The 16,644-nt window shown below is 45.2% G+C and overlaps 1 long non-coding RNA gene across 1 annotated transcript; it reads right to left on the bottom strand.

Annotated features, from left to right (window-relative positions):
* Positions 1-1,934: 1,934 nt before the first annotated feature.
* Positions 1,935-16,136, bottom strand: LOC144807638 (uncharacterized). Its single transcript, XR_013606368.1, has 3 exons — positions 16,018-16,136; positions 9,259-9,313; positions 1,935-2,787 (listed from the first exon to the last, which is right to left on the bottom strand). It is a non-coding gene; the product is annotated as an uncharacterized LOC144807638 (long non-coding RNA).
* Positions 16,137-16,644: the final 508 nt, after the last annotated feature.

The raw sequence follows: 16,644 nt of genomic DNA, 5'->3' as shown, positions 1-16,644 counted from the left end.
TTTTCATTGAAACATTTCTGGCATTCAGAGCACTGATAAGGTTGTTCCACAGAATGGGTCACTGCATGATTAGAAAGACTTTGTTTGTTACAAAACCTTTTCTGGCATTCAGAGCACTGATATGGTTTTTCCCCAGTGTGGATTCTTGTATGTTGAGTGAGTCTGATTTTTACACTGAAACATTTCTGGCATTCAGAGCACTGAAAAGGTTTCTCGCCAGTGTGGGTTCTTATATGATGAGTGAGACCGTTTTTGTCAATGAAACATTTCTGGCATTCCGGGCACTGATAGGGTTTCTCTCCAGTGTGGGTTCTTCTATGCCGAGTGAGCTCGGTTTGGGTAATGAAACATCTCTGGCAATCCGTGCACTGATGAGGTTTTTCCCCAGTGTGGGTCCTTGTATGTATAATAAGTCCTATTTTTTTACTGAAATATTTCCGACATTCAGAACACTGGTAAGGTTTTTCCCCAGTGTGGGTTAATACATGTAGAGAAAGACTTTGTTTTTTACAAAACCTTTTCAGGCATTCAGAGCACTGATAAGGTTTTTCCCCAGTGTGGGTCCTTGTATGTACAGTAAGGTCTCTTTTTTCAATGAAATATTTCTGGCATTCAGAGCACTGGTAAGGTTTTTCCACAGAGTGGGTTAATACGTGTCGAGAAAGACTTTGTTTGTTATAAAACCTTTTCTGGCATTCAGAGCACTGGTAAGGTTTGTCCCCAGTGTGGATTCTCAAATGTTCAGTGAGATAAGATTTACAGCTGAAACTTTTTTGGCATTCAGAGCACTGATAAGGATGTTCGACAGAATGGGTTATTGAATGTTGAGAAAGACTTTGTTGGTTACAAAACCTTTCCTGGCTTTCAGAGCACTGATAAGGTTTTTCCTCAGTGTGGAATCTCACATGTGCAGTTAGAAGTGATTTACGGTTGAAATGTTTTGGGCATTCAGAGCACTTATAAGGTTTTTCCCCAGTGTGGATTCTGATATGTTCAGTGAGATAAGATTTACTGCTGAAACTTTTTTGGCATTCAGAGCACTGATAAGGGTTTTCCCCAGTGTGGATTCTTATATGTTCAGTGAGATAAGATTTTCTGCTGAAACTGTTTTTGGCATTCAGAGCACTGATAAGGGTTTTCCCCAGTGTGGATTCTTATATGTTCAGTGAGATAAGATTTTCTGCTGAAACTTTTTTGGCATTCAGAGCACTGATAAGGGTTTTCCACAGAGTGGGTTAATGCATGTTGGTAAAGTTGCGTTTTGAAAGTAAACCTTTTCTGGCATTCAGAGCACTGATAAGGTTTTTCCCCAGTGTGGATTCTCATATGCGCAGTGAGATAAGATTTACCGCTGAAACTTTTTTGGCATTCAGAGCACCGAGAGAGGATTTTCCCAGTGTGCATTCTCTCAAATTCAGTGAGATGAGATTTATGGCTGAATCTTTTTTGGCACAGGTAACTTTTTCTCCAACTTGGGTTATTTTGCTTTGATTGAGGCGAGTTTGAACACTGAAATTGTTCTCACAGCCCGTGTTTTTAAAAGGTGTATTCCTAGAGTTAATATCTCTACATTTAGTTTTCTCTTGCTTATATGCCACGGTAAGAGTGAACCCTATTTTAGAGTTGGGCTTGTTTAGATAATGTTCAGCATTTATCTCTAAAAGATATTGTGTGTAATCTTCTTAACACTTGAATTGAGCAAAATATGTCTGGATGCAGCCCTGTAACACTGGTCGAAATGTTTGTAGCAGATAATAGTCTTTTGGTTATAGCCTCTCCGGCAGCAACTTATTTTGTGACTGAAGTTTTTCTCAAATCTATTTGTATAGGTTCTTAGCAATGCAGTGATAAGGTGTTAGTCTGATATTCAATGATTAAACTGCGAAGTACCTTTTTGCACTGGCGTAATGGCAGTAACTGAGAACATTAGAACATGCACAGTAATATTGTGGCTCATCAGTCGCAGAACAACAGTTCTTTTTACCCGTTCTGTGTTTGGTGTAAGGTTAAGGATTGTAGTTCTGAAGACAAGGATTTATTTACATTAGCTAGCGCAACGGTGCTCATTTAATCCATTTTGATATTTAACAGTTTTAAATATCACTGAGGCGATTTACATAGAATTACAGAACAGTACACAATAAAAAGGAAACAATCTGAGATGGTCATGAACAACACAATAAAGTGGTGAATTTTTAACGTTTTCGCCAGAGTGAGCAGAGTGGGTCGAGGTGTTATATCCCGAGGCTGATAGTCTCAAACTTGCGTAACTGGTTAAAAACGGTTGTTGAACAAAGGTGATTTTCCAATCTTTTGGTTGTTAGCGTGTCAGCTTCGGAGTCTTCTTTCAGTGTCTTTTCTTTGATGGTTTGCAGAAGAAACCTTTTGTTATATCTTTCTTTTATGCAGTGTGTGCTTCCTCTCTGGAATTACATGCTTTAGATCATGCGTGCTTTAGATGAACGTTATTCTGTCATGCTGAGGCAATTTGTCTTTCTGATAATATTTCAGATGAGGATGTTGTGATTGGTCTTTCTGGCACTATTTCGGATGCTGTGTGGACAGATATGACTTTGCTCTGGGTTAATGAAATGCAACATTAGAGACTTCACTTACAGGTATAGTACTTTCCTCAGCTCCCACTTCCTCGCCACACCTAGATTTTGGAAATTGTTTAAACTTAGAATGCTGGATGTCCTTCAGTTTTTCAAAATGATCCTTCTTATAGCACTAACATTCAGTTGGCTGGTGCTAAATCTTGCTTTCTTCGTCTGTAATTTCAATCACCTATAGTATTAAAATTAAATAGTTAATACATGTAAATATCCCCAAAAATAATTTACAAGCCATATCAAAGCAGAATTGCAGAATTTTGAAAGTGTTGAGCTGTTCTTCAGACAGAGCAGAGTGTAGAATGGTAGCCTGAGAGTACTTGGATCTAGGAGTGAGGATTTGTAGAATTTCCAACATTTTATTAAGCTCAGAAAGGATACATGTACCCGATGGACTTGTAACATAGAATCCCAAAAGCAGACATTAAAGTCATATGGACTGGCACCAAAAAGATATTTAAAATATTGGTTGAAAGCTTTATTCGATATGCAAAGATATCTTACAAGCATAACATACATTAAAACAACATTTAGCAAAAGAAGTACAGGTATGTCATACAATTAAAAAAGATAAGATTAGGGAATTCCCTAAAATAAATTAGCTAAAAAGGAATTAAATCGATATAGACAATCTATTGCAACGAATCAACCAAAAACGCTTTAAAAATTTGGAAACACCACAGACTATAAGAGATGAGGTATCAGTCAATAAAATTCGGAGAGCCACCGAATGCTTTCGTGTTCCCAGACGTTTGAAGAGGGGTTTCAACCAGTATCTCCTTGGGTGAATATAGTCTGGGCACTCAAAGAGTATATGTGCCACCGTCTCAGGCCTGGTTAGACAACAAGCTCAAAAGGGGGATAAATGGGCACAAGACTTCCACTTCGTTACAGTTGTTCTTAGCGGCAGGGTGCCAACTCTAAACTTGAAGTAAAGGGCCCTGTCCATTGGCATGGTAATTAGGTCCATGTAGGGTTCATATGATGCCACATCCTTTATTTCAAGGAACGCTGCCGTCGAATTGCAATGATGTGGGTTCCCAATTAGTTGGCGAGAGACCCAGTCCCAATATAGTTTTTTGAGGACTGCCTTAGAAGGAGCAGATCTTAAAGTCCAACAATCTCCTAGGCCCAGTTCCCCCAGAAGAGTTTTAGTGTCCCTCAGCCACTTGATCTTATTCCAGCCTCCCATGTTCAATATCTCTGATAGGCCATTGGCATAGGATTTTAGTTCCGGGACCCTCCAAATACGGGACCATAGGAGCAATGGGCGTAGACGGGCCTGGTCTTTGATGCTTTTACAGCCCAAGTCCAAGAACACTGAGACTGTTGGGGTGCTTAGGGGGAGAGCTAGTAGGTCCTTCAGGAACTTATTTTCAGCCTTGGATAGGGAATCCAAGTTGCAGTGACCCCATAGTTCTGCGCCGTACAAGGCAGAAGTAACCCCCCTTGCCTTGTAGATCTCGATTGCAGGCGCCACTGAAGATCTGGGGGATGCATGATATTCCTTAAGTAAGGCACCCCCTACCCTTTTGTGACAAAGGACCATCTTGTCGATGTGAGAAGGCCAGCTCATTTTCTCATTTAGGCGTAAACCCAAATAATCAAATTCGGTCACTTTCTCCAGAGGGACTGAATTCAAGGTGGGAGGGCGACCTAATTTCCTTGGTAGACGTAGTATCAGATATTTTGTTTTTTCTACGTTTATCACCAGCCCTCTGGTTACGCAAAAGTCCTGAAAACGGGTCAACAACTTCTGGAGCCCCTGGGGGGTCTTTGAAATTAGCAGAGTGTCATCCGCGAACAAAAATGTTGGGATCCGCACACACCCCAGACAGGGTGCATCCGCAGGTTCCTGTAGCAGATGCTCCACCACACCATTTACATACAGGGAAAAAAGTGTGGGAGCTAACACGCAACCCTGTCTGACACCCCTACAGACAGGGATCCTATCTGTTGTTTCACCGTTCCTCCCCCAGCGAACCTGGGCGAAATTGTTCGTGTGAAGTTTCATAAGAAGAAACAGAATAAACGGGGGCAGGCCCAAACGGTGGAGGACCCTCCAAAGTTCTTCCCTGGGAACTAGATCAAAGGCAGTCTTCAAGTCAATGAAGGCCAAATAGAGACTGCCCTTGCCCAGTTCCACCACCTTCCAGTAAAGTAATGTTAGCCTAAAGACCTGCTCGATTGTTCCTGTTCCTGAGCGAAAGCCAGCTTGGAAGTCCGATAGGACTTGATTCTCGTCCACCCATTGGAGGATTCTCCCCAGAATGACTTTCCCAGCTACTTTTTGGGTAGAATCAATCAGGCTTATTGGCCTATAATTCCCTGGAATGTCTCTACTTCCCTGTTTGTATATGGGGACTACCACTGCCCCTTTCCACGACTCTGGGATAAAATAGAATACTATTAATTAATATTTAATGTAGATTTCTAGGATGGGAATTTCCCCTTCACGGACAACAGGCGTTGCCCCCTGCCCTGAGTTACCACCTACTTGTATCTGGTAACCTGACTTTTGAGTTTTGGCCTCTGCCTCAAGCAAATCTATTGTGTGTTGCGAGGACTATGCCTAGACCTATCCCTCAACTATGGTCCAGAGTAGGAATCAAGGGCAATGAAATTAGGGAGTACTTTCATGTGTTCATTTTATTCCACCTGATTATCAGTCGTTAGGCTTTTCTGCACCTGGATTTACCAGGTGCAGAAAAACAGGACACAGTTTTTTTCCAGACAGAAAAATTAGACTGAAAAGACCCACAAGACTCTGGGTGCAGCAGAAGCCGCCAAGACTTATGCTGTTTTTTTTACTAACTGGGGGAAACACACAATTCTTCCCTCTGTTAGCAATATCTTTCCCCTTCCCTCCTCTGCTTCGCCCATCTCCCCCCCAACCAACCACATGCATATATCTACCACCTGCTAAAAACAAGTGGTAAATAAAAGCAGAAAAACACTATGAAATAGTAAATGGCATGTGGTTTGACAGGCAGAAGAATCTGTTCCTCGTGGCAACTCCCCAGTACATGGCGTCAAACCTGTAACTGCACGTTACTGGGATAAATCTACCATAAAACAATTACATGAGATTTTTCTGCCACCCCAGTACTGTGCAACTTCTAACAATGGACTATGAGAGATATTGGACCAGGCCTGTGACCTGGAGGGTCACACCAAGTGTGCCCTCATTTAAGGCAGAGGACTGTCATGGGTTTAACAGCTAGAGCGGTGATGGCAATGCACCCTGTTGTAAGGATCAATAGCCTGATTAGATCTTTGATTCATGGTCAGTGGAGTGGATTTCTACTGATACACCCATGTAATGCTCCATTTCTATACCTGTGCCCAGACTTTGCACTAACATCAAGTGCATGTTTAGGGTGTTGGTGTGCGTAGCATAAATGCAATGTGAGAGTGCGACAGAGTAAACTGCATCTCCTGCCTGCCAGTTGTGTATACAAGTTCAAAGTCCTCTGTTACCAAGGAATAATGTGCTCTACAAAGTACGCAGGTGCCTGCTGTGGCACCAGGGATGGTGTCAGCCTGACAGTTTATCTAAGTTGAAGGGACATCACCTGCAGGCTGAATTACTTAATGGTGAAGCTGTGTACCTGTCCTGAAGAGCCTAGAAGTCTGCCTAGAAGCCTGCCTGTCTGCTAAGAAAGGGAAGGGAGTTTCACTATCCAGCAGGAGGACAAGGCTGTCCTGGAAAAAGCAAGGTCCGACACATCCTAGTTATCTGTAGGGCGAGCCGGAAAGCCATCCAGCAGGACCAGCTAGTCTGAGGGATGCCAAGACTCTCCCAACAGTTCAAGGCAGAAAATAAAACTCTACGACAACATGATTGTTGAGGCCCAGTAGGACGATTGTGTGCTGCCAACAGGCCCATTCACGTTGCATTTGCTAAATTCCTAACACAACAGGGTCTGAATCTACTGACTTCCTGGAGAGCCTGTGTTGGGCTTTTAGCTGCTGAATTTCCGACTACTCTGTGTCAGAGGTCCATGAGGGACTACAACTACTCCAGTGTCGAACACCCTGTCTGAGCTTACGCCTGTGGTCCAGCCGGCCACAATGTGGGCTCAATTGCTGACGGTCGGACCTCCAGAGGGGCTGCACTTACCGACAGGCCAGGTGTGACTGCTACCTTGGGACTGCTGATCTTCAGGCAAAGGCAAAGAAAAGACAGAGTGGGTGCCCTACTGTATGCAGCCTTACATCCAGGACAAAAGCTCTCCACAAAAGCCTGCTGGTGGGTCACTGCTCTCTCGAGTGTTCGGGCGTGCCATTTAAGTGCCGGTAAACAGGAAAGAGACCCAGACAAGACTGACTCATCCTGTGGAAGGATAAAACACTTACGACAAAGCATATACGCATTGGGGTGACTGGAGTGACAGAACTGCACCTATACTATATTCATGATACTCCTAAATGCCCCAAGAGGGGAAGAGGGTATCAGAACCGGACGCACCTATCTGCAGCACATGATAGTCTGGCATGCCTGCACTATCTTTTCACCCCGACTGTCCATAAAGTTGATTTTAGAGCTGTTAAGCACATAGCAGGGGGAATCTCAGACCATTCGCTGGTGGAGGTGCAACTCGATGGTACGGTTGTGGACTTCATCCTACCCCCAAGGGTTGATCCGTGATATTTAAAAGACAAGACGTTCAAAGCTCGTATGAGAGATCGAGCAGACTTCTATTTTAGGGAGAACGGGCGGCCTGTTGAATCAGCTTGCGTGCTATAGGGTGAATTCAAGGCAGTGATTCGAGGCCAGACACAAGCCTTGATTGGGAGAATGTCGAAGGAACGTAAATTGAAGTGCAAGGCTCAGGACAAGGAATGTGCTTTCCTGGAGGCACGCTTGGCAAGTGGGGAATCAGTTTCTCTCCCATTACACCATCAACTGAAGCAGCACACATTAAGAGCACTAATGGAAAATAGTGTGCACTCATGCGCTGGCTACCCAGCATTGTCTCTATGATGTCGGTGATAAAGCCAATGAGTTGCTTACATGGTTAGAGTGACAAGACAAAGAACGGAACTGGATCCTTGAGGACACAGACAACAAGGGGACGGAAATACTGGGAGAGACTTCCTGAAAGACCTGACCCTGCCAATGCTAACAAATAAGGACCTATACCAAGACCTGACAGGCTAAATAAATAAGCAGCGGGACCTGATGAGCTCCAGTTAGAATTATATAAAATCATGATGGATAAAATCAGGGAGTACCTCAAGAGTATGTTTCAGACTGCCTGAAAATAAGGGTGTCTCCCAGAGGACCAAAGAACGTCTGAGGTGGCGGTCATCCCAAAAAGGACGAACCAGCAACTGAGTGTGGGTCTTATAGACTTATCTCCCCGCTTAATATTGAGACTAAGGTATTTGCGGACGCCCTGGCGATCTGCCTCTGTACAGTAATTGCAACAGTGGTTCATCCTGATCAATCGGGCTTTATACCACACCAGGGAACGCGCTTAAATCTCCGACACCTTAATGGAGTACCATATGCAATAGGAGATTCCTTTGCTGAACCAGTAGTGCTGCTGTTAAGCTCTTGTTTGTGGCCCCTCTAGTGCGCATGGGCATCAATAATACAGTCTCCCGAGTCTTTGTCGTCCGACAGGGATGTTCCTTGTGTCCTATGCTCTTCGCACATGTTTGGGTTCACCACGACCTCTCATATGGGGTATTCCTGTTGATCAGGATATAATATCAACTGGAAGAAGTCCTTAATATTCCTGCTGGTGGAACGGACCCTGCGGCTGCACTCTAGGTGCACAGTTAGGGTGGCACTACATGACTTTAAATATTTGGTTGTGTTCATTACAAGAGAGCACAGGCAGGAACATACTCCCGAAATTAGCCCGTCTTCGCTGGGATGCCCCACACTTGAGGGCGCTCCCACTCTCCTTACTGGGCCGAGTGGCCCTATTTAAAGTGATGACCCTCCAGGGTCTCCTGTACATTGTGCAAAAAATGTCCTTTAAGATCCCACCAGACATTTTTTTTCAAAAGGTAGTCTGAGAACTTCGGCTCCTGTTGTGGGATGGCGGCACGTCACGCTGAGTAAGTTGCAGAGGGGAGTTTATTAAGATGGACTGGCGGTCCGGAGTATTCACAAGTATTACTGGGCCTCGCAGCTGGTGGCAGTCAACAACTGGGTTTTTGCGGACTGTGAGGATCCTGCTTACCGGGTAGATAGATTGGCCATGGGCAAGAGAGGTTACCCCACCCTGGTGATGTATCGAAGAAAGTATGAGTGGGGGGTGTGTGTGGGGGTGTGTGTGGGGGTATGTGTGTGTGGGGTTGGTGTTGGGTGTGTGGGGTTGGTGTTGGGTATGTGGGGTTGTGTGTGTGGGGGGGTGGGGTGTGTGTGTGGGGTGGTGTGTCTGTGGGGTGGTGTGTGTGTGGGGTGGGATGTGTATGTGTGGGGCCCGAACCCACCATAGGTGGTTCGGGCTCGCTCGCTGCGCTTTCTCGTGTTACCGTGTCCCTGAAAATATTTTCACAAAAGGGTGTGTCACCAACAAGAAAAATTTGGAAAGCTGTGCTCTACACCCTCCCTTCACATTTATGCATAGTTATTATTTATCCCTCACATCCTCCCTTGACTAAACCATAAAGCAAAAACACTTACCTGAGTCTTTTCCTTCTGTCCTAGGGACGGCGGCGGCCAAGGCTCACCTAAGGGACTGAAGAATATAACAGAGACAATCAATCATTGTGATTTCCTGTAATACTAATAAAAAGTGCATACAAAGAAATTATTCAATGCAGTGTGCTCCTTCTTGACCGACTCTTCTACAACGGGGAGCTACATACTTTCCCTACAGGGAATGGGAGACAGAAACACAGAGACCAACAGACACACACATACGGGAAAGCATAGTAGGAAAACGCTATATACAGTTTTTATATGCTTGCATATGTGCATTGTTAGGTCTTGCTATTATATCCCGCAGGGATTAATAGCGAGAGTATATAGTAGGCGAAACAAACTCTTGACCAAGCGCAGATTACGTCCAGTTCATGTGAACCAGTCGTGTGAGACGCGCGTGCACGTCAAACCCATCAGCCTCGCACCGCAATGGAATGCTGCCTCCCAAGCTGCTCCCCCGCCATCAGACTTCAAAGCAATGCGCTCCCGCCCCCCCCCCCCACAGCAATGCCAAGAGCTTGTTTTACAAAAGCGAACGGTGCCGCTGGTTTCATTTATGAAGTCTGCATTAGGAAAACTCTGGTCGTGCAATCTATGTACTAGTTGTGTTTAAAACACAAAACCGCAGTGGTGAGAGACAGTTTCTTTTTCTTGCCTTCTGCTCACCTGATTGTACTCGTTTTTCTTGCCTCTGCCCCCATGATTGTGCTCGTTCTCTTGCCTTCTTCTCCCCTGATTACACTCATTTTTCTTGCCTTCTGCTCTCCTGATTGTGCCCGCTCTCTTGCCTTCTGCTCCCCTAATCGACTCGTTCTCTTGCCTCCTGCTCCCCTGATTGCACTTGTTTTTCTTGCCTTCTGTTCCCCTGATTGTGCCCGTTCTCTTGCCTTCTGCTCCCCTGATTGCATTCGTTCTTTTTGCCTCTGCTCCCCTGATTGCACTCGTTCTTCTTGCCTTCTGCTCCCCTGATTGCACTCCTTTTTCTTGCTTTCTGCTCCCCTGATTGTGCCCGTTCTCGTGCCTTCTGCTCCCCAGATTGTACTCGTTCTCTTGCCTTCAGCTCCCCTGATTGCACTCGTTTTTCTTGCCTTCTGCTCCCCTGATTGTGCCCGTTCTCTTGCCTTCTGCTCCCCTGATTGTACTCATTCTCTTGCCTTCTGCTCTCCTGATTGTGCCCGCTGTCTTGCCTTCTGCTCCCCTAATTGTACTCGTTCTCTTGCCTCCAGCTCCCCTGATTGCACTCATTTTTCTTGCCTTCTGCTCCCCTGATTGTGCCCGTTCTCTTGCCTTCTGCTCCCCTGATTGCATTCGTTCTTTTTGCCTCTGGTCCCCTGATTGCACTCGTTTTTCTTGCCTTCTGCTCCCCTGATTGCACTCCTTTTTCTTGCTTTCTGCTCCCCTGATTGTGCCCGTTCTCGTGCCTTCTGCTCCCCAGATTGTACTCGTTCTCTTGCCTTCAGCTCCCCTGATTGCACTCGTTTTTCTTGCCTTCTGCTCCCCTGATTGTGCCCGTTCTCTTGCCTTCTGCTCCCCTGATTGCACTCGTTCTTCTTGCCTCTGCACTCCTGATTGCACTCCTTCTTCTTGCCTTCTGCTCCCATGATTGCACTAGGTTGTATTGCCTTCTGCTCCCCTGATTGTGCCCGTTCTCTTGCCTTCTGCTCCCCTGATTGTACTCGTTCTCTTGCCTTCTGCTCCCCTGATTGCACTAGTTTTTCTTGCCTTCTGCTCCCCTGATTGTGCCCGTTCTCTTGCCTTCTGCTCCCCTGATTGCACTTGTTTTTCTTGCCTTCTGCTCCTCTGATTGTGCCCGTTCTCTTGCCTTCTGCTCACCTGATTGCACTCCTTTTTCTTGCCTTCTGCTACCCTGATTGTGCCCGTTCTCTTGCCTTCTGCTCCCCTGATTGCACTCGTTTTCTTGCCTTCTGCTACCCTGATTGTGCCTGTTCTCTTGCCTACGGCTCCCCTGATTGCACTCGTTTTTCTTGCCTTCTGCTCCCCTGATTGTGCCCGTTCTCTTGCCTTCTGCTCACCTGATTGCACTCCTTTTTCTTGCCTTCTGCTACCCTGATTGTGCCCGTTCTCTTGCCTTCTGCTCCCCTGATTGCACTCGTTTTCTTGCCTTCTGCTCCCCTGATTGTGCCCGTTCTCTTGCCTACGGACGGCTCCCCTGATTGCACTCGTTTTTCTTGCCTTCTGCTCCCCTGATTGTGCCTGTTCTCTTGCCTTCTGCTCCCCTGATTACACTCGTTTTTCTTGCCTTCTGCTCCGCTGATAGTGCCCGTTCACCCACACCCTCACACCCCCTCGCCCTCACACCCCCTCACACCACCACGCCCACTCACCCTCACACACACACACACCCTCACCCTCACACACCCCATCACCCTCACACACCCCCTCACCCTCACCCTCACACACTCCCTCACCACTCTACCACACTACCGCCCTCACTCTACCGCCATCACTCTACCACCGTCTCGCCCTCACTCTTCCGCCCTCACTCTACAACTCTACCGCCCTCAAGCTACTGCCCTCACTCTACCACTCTACCGTCCTCACTCTACCACTCTACCGCCTTCACTCTACCGCCCTCACACCCTCACTCTACCGCCCTCACTCTACCACTCTACCGCCCTCACTCTACCACTCTACCACACTCACTCTACCACCCTCACTCTACCACTCTACTGCCTTCACTCTACCGCCCTCCCCCTACCACTCTACCGCCCTCACTCTACAGCCCTCACTCTACCACTCTACTACCCTCACTCTACTGCCCTCACTCTACCGCCCTCTCTACCACTCTACTGCCCTCACTCTACTACTCTACCGCCCTCAATCTACCACTCTACCGCCCTCACTCTACCGCCCTCACTCTACCACTCTACCACACTCACTCTACCGCCCTCACTCAACCACTCTACCGCCCTCACTCTACCGCCCTCACTTTACCACTCTACTGCCCTCACTCTACCACTCTACCGCCCTCACTCTACCCCTTCACCGCCCTCACTCTACCACTATACCGCCCTCACTCTACCGCCCTCACTCTACCACTCTAAGTTCGATCAGGTCATGAGAGTCGACCGATGGGAAAAGGAAGTCTCATTCTGGTATTGGACCTTGATGGAGGCGGATGAAAAGATCGAGATTGAAATCTCAAATTTATGTGCAAAGGAGCTTGGGGATGGACATTTGAAGCAAATGTCGCTGGACTCTGGTAAAACCCACCTCGCTTAAACGTAATCATCTGTTTTCCACCCATAGAGTTTATTGGTCCCCAGCGAAGCTATCAAAGGTCACAGGTAATATCTACAACTTCCCAAGGTGTATGCTTCCATCAGCAGATGATCTGCATGTTTATGTTGTGTCCGAAGATCGCTTCTTACTGGACCTCGGTGTGTGATTTTCTTGGGGAAGTAATAGGTAAACAGATTAAGGTAAGCCCTCGTCTTGTTTTCTTTGGACTCAACCAAGAGGAAGATGTACGAATACATTCTGCTGTTCTCAAGTATATTTTCTATGTGGTTTTGGTGGCGAGGCAGGAGATATGTAGGCTTTGGAAGTCTGAAAGTCCCCCATATTTTTCTGAGTGCCTCAAAATTCTCATCTATACGAGCCAGTCTGATATGGCCTGTGACCCAAGGAGTCAGGATAAGATCTGGACAATGTTGGTAAATTGGAGAGAAAACATCAGTGGGTCCAATGATTAAGCCAAACATGATGTGGGTCCTGGCCTCTCCTGTGTTGTGGTCCCCTTTTCGTAAAGGAGTTGGAAGTGGAACCAGCAGTATTCTTCTGCAGAGATGTACTCCGTCCCCTCCCGGACAATTGTGGGGGAAGATCAACCCTAGCAAGAGAGTTGGCAAGATGAGGACAAAAAACAAAAATCCTGATCAGGTAGTCCAGCTTTCAGTGTAATACATATACCGATGGCCCCCACACGCTGATCAATTTCGATTTGTTATATGTTATGTTATCAGCGTCTGTCTAACACCTTCTTCCTCCACTATTACACCAAAACGATTTCTTAATAATGCCACATGCCCATGAACGTCTGGCAGTGATGACACTAAAAAAGCACTTCATACAGTCTACAGTTTTCAAATATCTTTTATATTCATCGGCATTGAGTCAGATTTTGAACATATATGTTTGTCTTATGATATAAATTCCAATAGGGGAAATATGTGCCTCTTTTATTACGTGTGACTGACTCAAGTTGCTGCCTCCCTCCCACAAGTGATTTTCTACTTTAGAGTTTATAGCGTTATAGTGTTATTCTTGCCTTCCCAAGGTAGGATTTATAGAAATATAAACTGGCAGAACACCAGTCAGCTCGGTATGACTGACTCAGCCTTTCTTCCATCTATGTTTTGTACAATGAGTATCAGGAAATTTGATGGTAACAGCACTCTTCATTAAAGAGAGACACGAGTGAACGGCATGTACGTGGTTGTTTGTATTATTTAGTGTAGAGAACAAAAACTATGCTCATATCTAGCTTTTGTCCTAGGATATTGTTTGATAAATGTTGGTAGTAGCTTGCCTATTTTGCATGTTGTACGTCAGCCTGTGTTGGCTCTTCTTGTGCGTGTCACTCCCCTGGAGTAAAGCCTCTTTACCATCCTTCTGATTGGATGACGTGTATACTACACTGTTCACTATTAGGAACTACCTTTGACTTTTGGATGAGCATTCCATGGGAGTACATTTGTTTTGGGTTGATGGCTTATCGGGTTTTATCAGTAATCCCTAAATTTCGCTGAAAATACCCATGAGTCCAAGTATTGTTCATAGTGTTGCTTTAACCAGTAGCGTGATCAGTTGTGCTTGGATGCTTTTCTTTATGTCTGTTTCACTCGAAAAGATATGTTTCTTTTCTTTTATTCCACATTATGCTAGTCGCCCAATAAGCTTCCTGGTACTTCTTGGTTTTTCCTCCATGTAGAGAAATGAACATTTGCTGAGAATAGACAATTTCATAATACCACAAATATCTCCTTTTTATTTCTTTCCTTCTAGTCAAGTCTTCCATCACACTAACTGCACTTTTATGTTCCTGTGTGTGTCCACAAATGGGTCAGTATTATTGTTGATGTGTTTAGGGTCTTGCCAGATTCTCTGCATCTCTTGGATTATTTCCATGTGTGTTCAATGAAGGTGTGTTTTTGCTTATGGCGGTGTAGAACTGATGAGCGACTAAAGCCTTTCCTGCATTCAGTGCACTTGTATGGCTTTCCCCCATGTGTGTCCTCTGATGCATCCTTAGGTTTTAGCAGTTACTAAAACTGCTTCCGCATTCACTGCAATGGTATGGTTTTGCCCGTGTGTGTTCTCTGATGACTCTGCAGGATTGATAGCTGACTAAAGCTTTTCACACATTCACTGCACTGGAAAGGCTTTTCCCCTGTGTGATTTTGCTGATGAATCCTTAATGCGGAAGAGTCATGAAAACTACTTCCACATTCATTACAATGGTATGGTTTTCCCCCGTGTGTGTTTGCTGATGCCTGTGTAAGACTGATGATTGACTAGCTGCACTTAAAGGGTTTTTCCTTCGCTGATGTTTTTGTAGATATGATTACTGCACATTGGAGGTAAGTCTTTGCATATGGGAGCACAACAGTGGGATATGGGAGCGGGGCAGCCATGATCAAATGCTGGTCCTGACATGCTAGAGATATTTTTAACATATAGGGGCCCTAGATCACATTTTGAAACAATGGGGTCGATTGGCTTGGCATAATAGGAAAAGACATGAATATTTAATGAGAGCCCTTTTTAGCTAATCTATTTGAAAAATGTGCTTTACAATGCACTATTTGACCCAATACTTAAAAACATTTCCTCAGTTTCTGAACCTCTCTGCAAACTCCATAGAGGAGGTTTGGCTCATTTGCTTCACTTTCTACAATTCAGAGCTAGTATTATTTCCCACCACTTTCGAAGATCATATCAGCACCATAATACAGGTGGAAATTAAAACAGACATTTGTTTAACTTGTATTTTCATAATAATGATACAGTTATTATAGAATGTTAGTGATGTCAATTCTTGTGATGTCCTAAGGATTAAGGTTATATGACTTCACCTCCTGAAAAGACTCAGGATTAAAGGTCATATGATATAACTTCCTCTGATTCTCAACACCCGCTTTGCCCGCAAACACTCCGTTGAACTCTGAGACCTACTCGACTCAACCACCCCAGACGTCACCTTCCTGACGGAGACCTAGCTGAACCCCTCCTCGGCACCCGACATCGCCATAACCATCCCGGAAGGCTACAAGATCACCAGCAGGGACCGCACCAACGGAGTAGGAGGAGGAATCGCCTAACACCGACGAAGCCCTCAGCACCACCAAACACCTCCACTTCCAGATCCACACCGACCCCAACACCACTCTCAGAGGACCCCTCGTCTATAAACCCGAGTAAGTAGTGCGCTTTACAAATGCTATGATTCATTAAGGTCAAAGGCTGTGTGATGTCACTTCTGCTACCCCTGGCATTTTGGTGAATCGATGTCCATGCAAAACCTAACAGGGGACCAGAAAAAAGTTACAGACAGGAGAAAGTCAGCCGCACAAGATAGAAAAACACTGGAAAATGAAGGGATAAAAAAACCTTTGATAGTAAAGTTGAAGAAAAGTAAATAGTATAAATGTACAAGGCCATACTTTTACTAGTGGGAATAGTTACAAGTTAGAAATAATAATAAACATGACTTACTGGGGTCGCCAGAACCATCTGCCAAGGCTGCAGAGCTGGTGGTGGGAGTCGACCTGGTTGTGGTTGTCTTTAAACGTTCCGCGGCGCTGGTGGTGGTGGCAGCTGTTTATGAGGGTGCCCTCTTGCCCTTGGGTGCTTATGAAAGGAATAAAGATAAAAAGAACAATGATTGGTGGTACTCTCTTTACAAAAAACAGTTTGACAGACACAGTATTGATTATTTTAAATCAGATAACCTATTCCTAGATTCCTAATCTAAAATTACATTTTGAACTATTAATTCATTTCCATGAATGATCTTTGCTTCTCCAACCTCTTTTGATGGGCCAAGTTGGTCTCCCTTTGCATAGTACAGTACGTACATCAGGGAGATTGAGACTGTATGAGCTACATAAAGCCACAAGGAAGACGCTAACACCCCTGGTATACTACTATCATAATAGTAGTAGCATCCCTTAAATGTTCCCAAGCGAACATCTGGCTGGCTAACACTGGAACAGAATCCTGGCAGTATCAATCACTCTCTGATGCAAAAAGTGCATTTATGTGAGTGGTGCACACTAAATCTCCATAGCTGCCAAGGTTTCAGATTGCTTATGTGTGACATTTTCATAGTTTCAGTGTACT

This window comes from Lissotriton helveticus, chromosome 1_2, assembly GCF_964261635.1.
Source record: "Lissotriton helveticus chromosome 1_2, aLisHel1.1, whole genome shotgun sequence".
NCBI lineage: Eukaryota > Metazoa > Chordata > Amphibia > Caudata > Salamandridae > Lissotriton > Lissotriton helveticus.
Note: the sequence above shows the minus strand (reverse complement) of the source record. Positions and strands in the feature narration are given on the sequence as shown.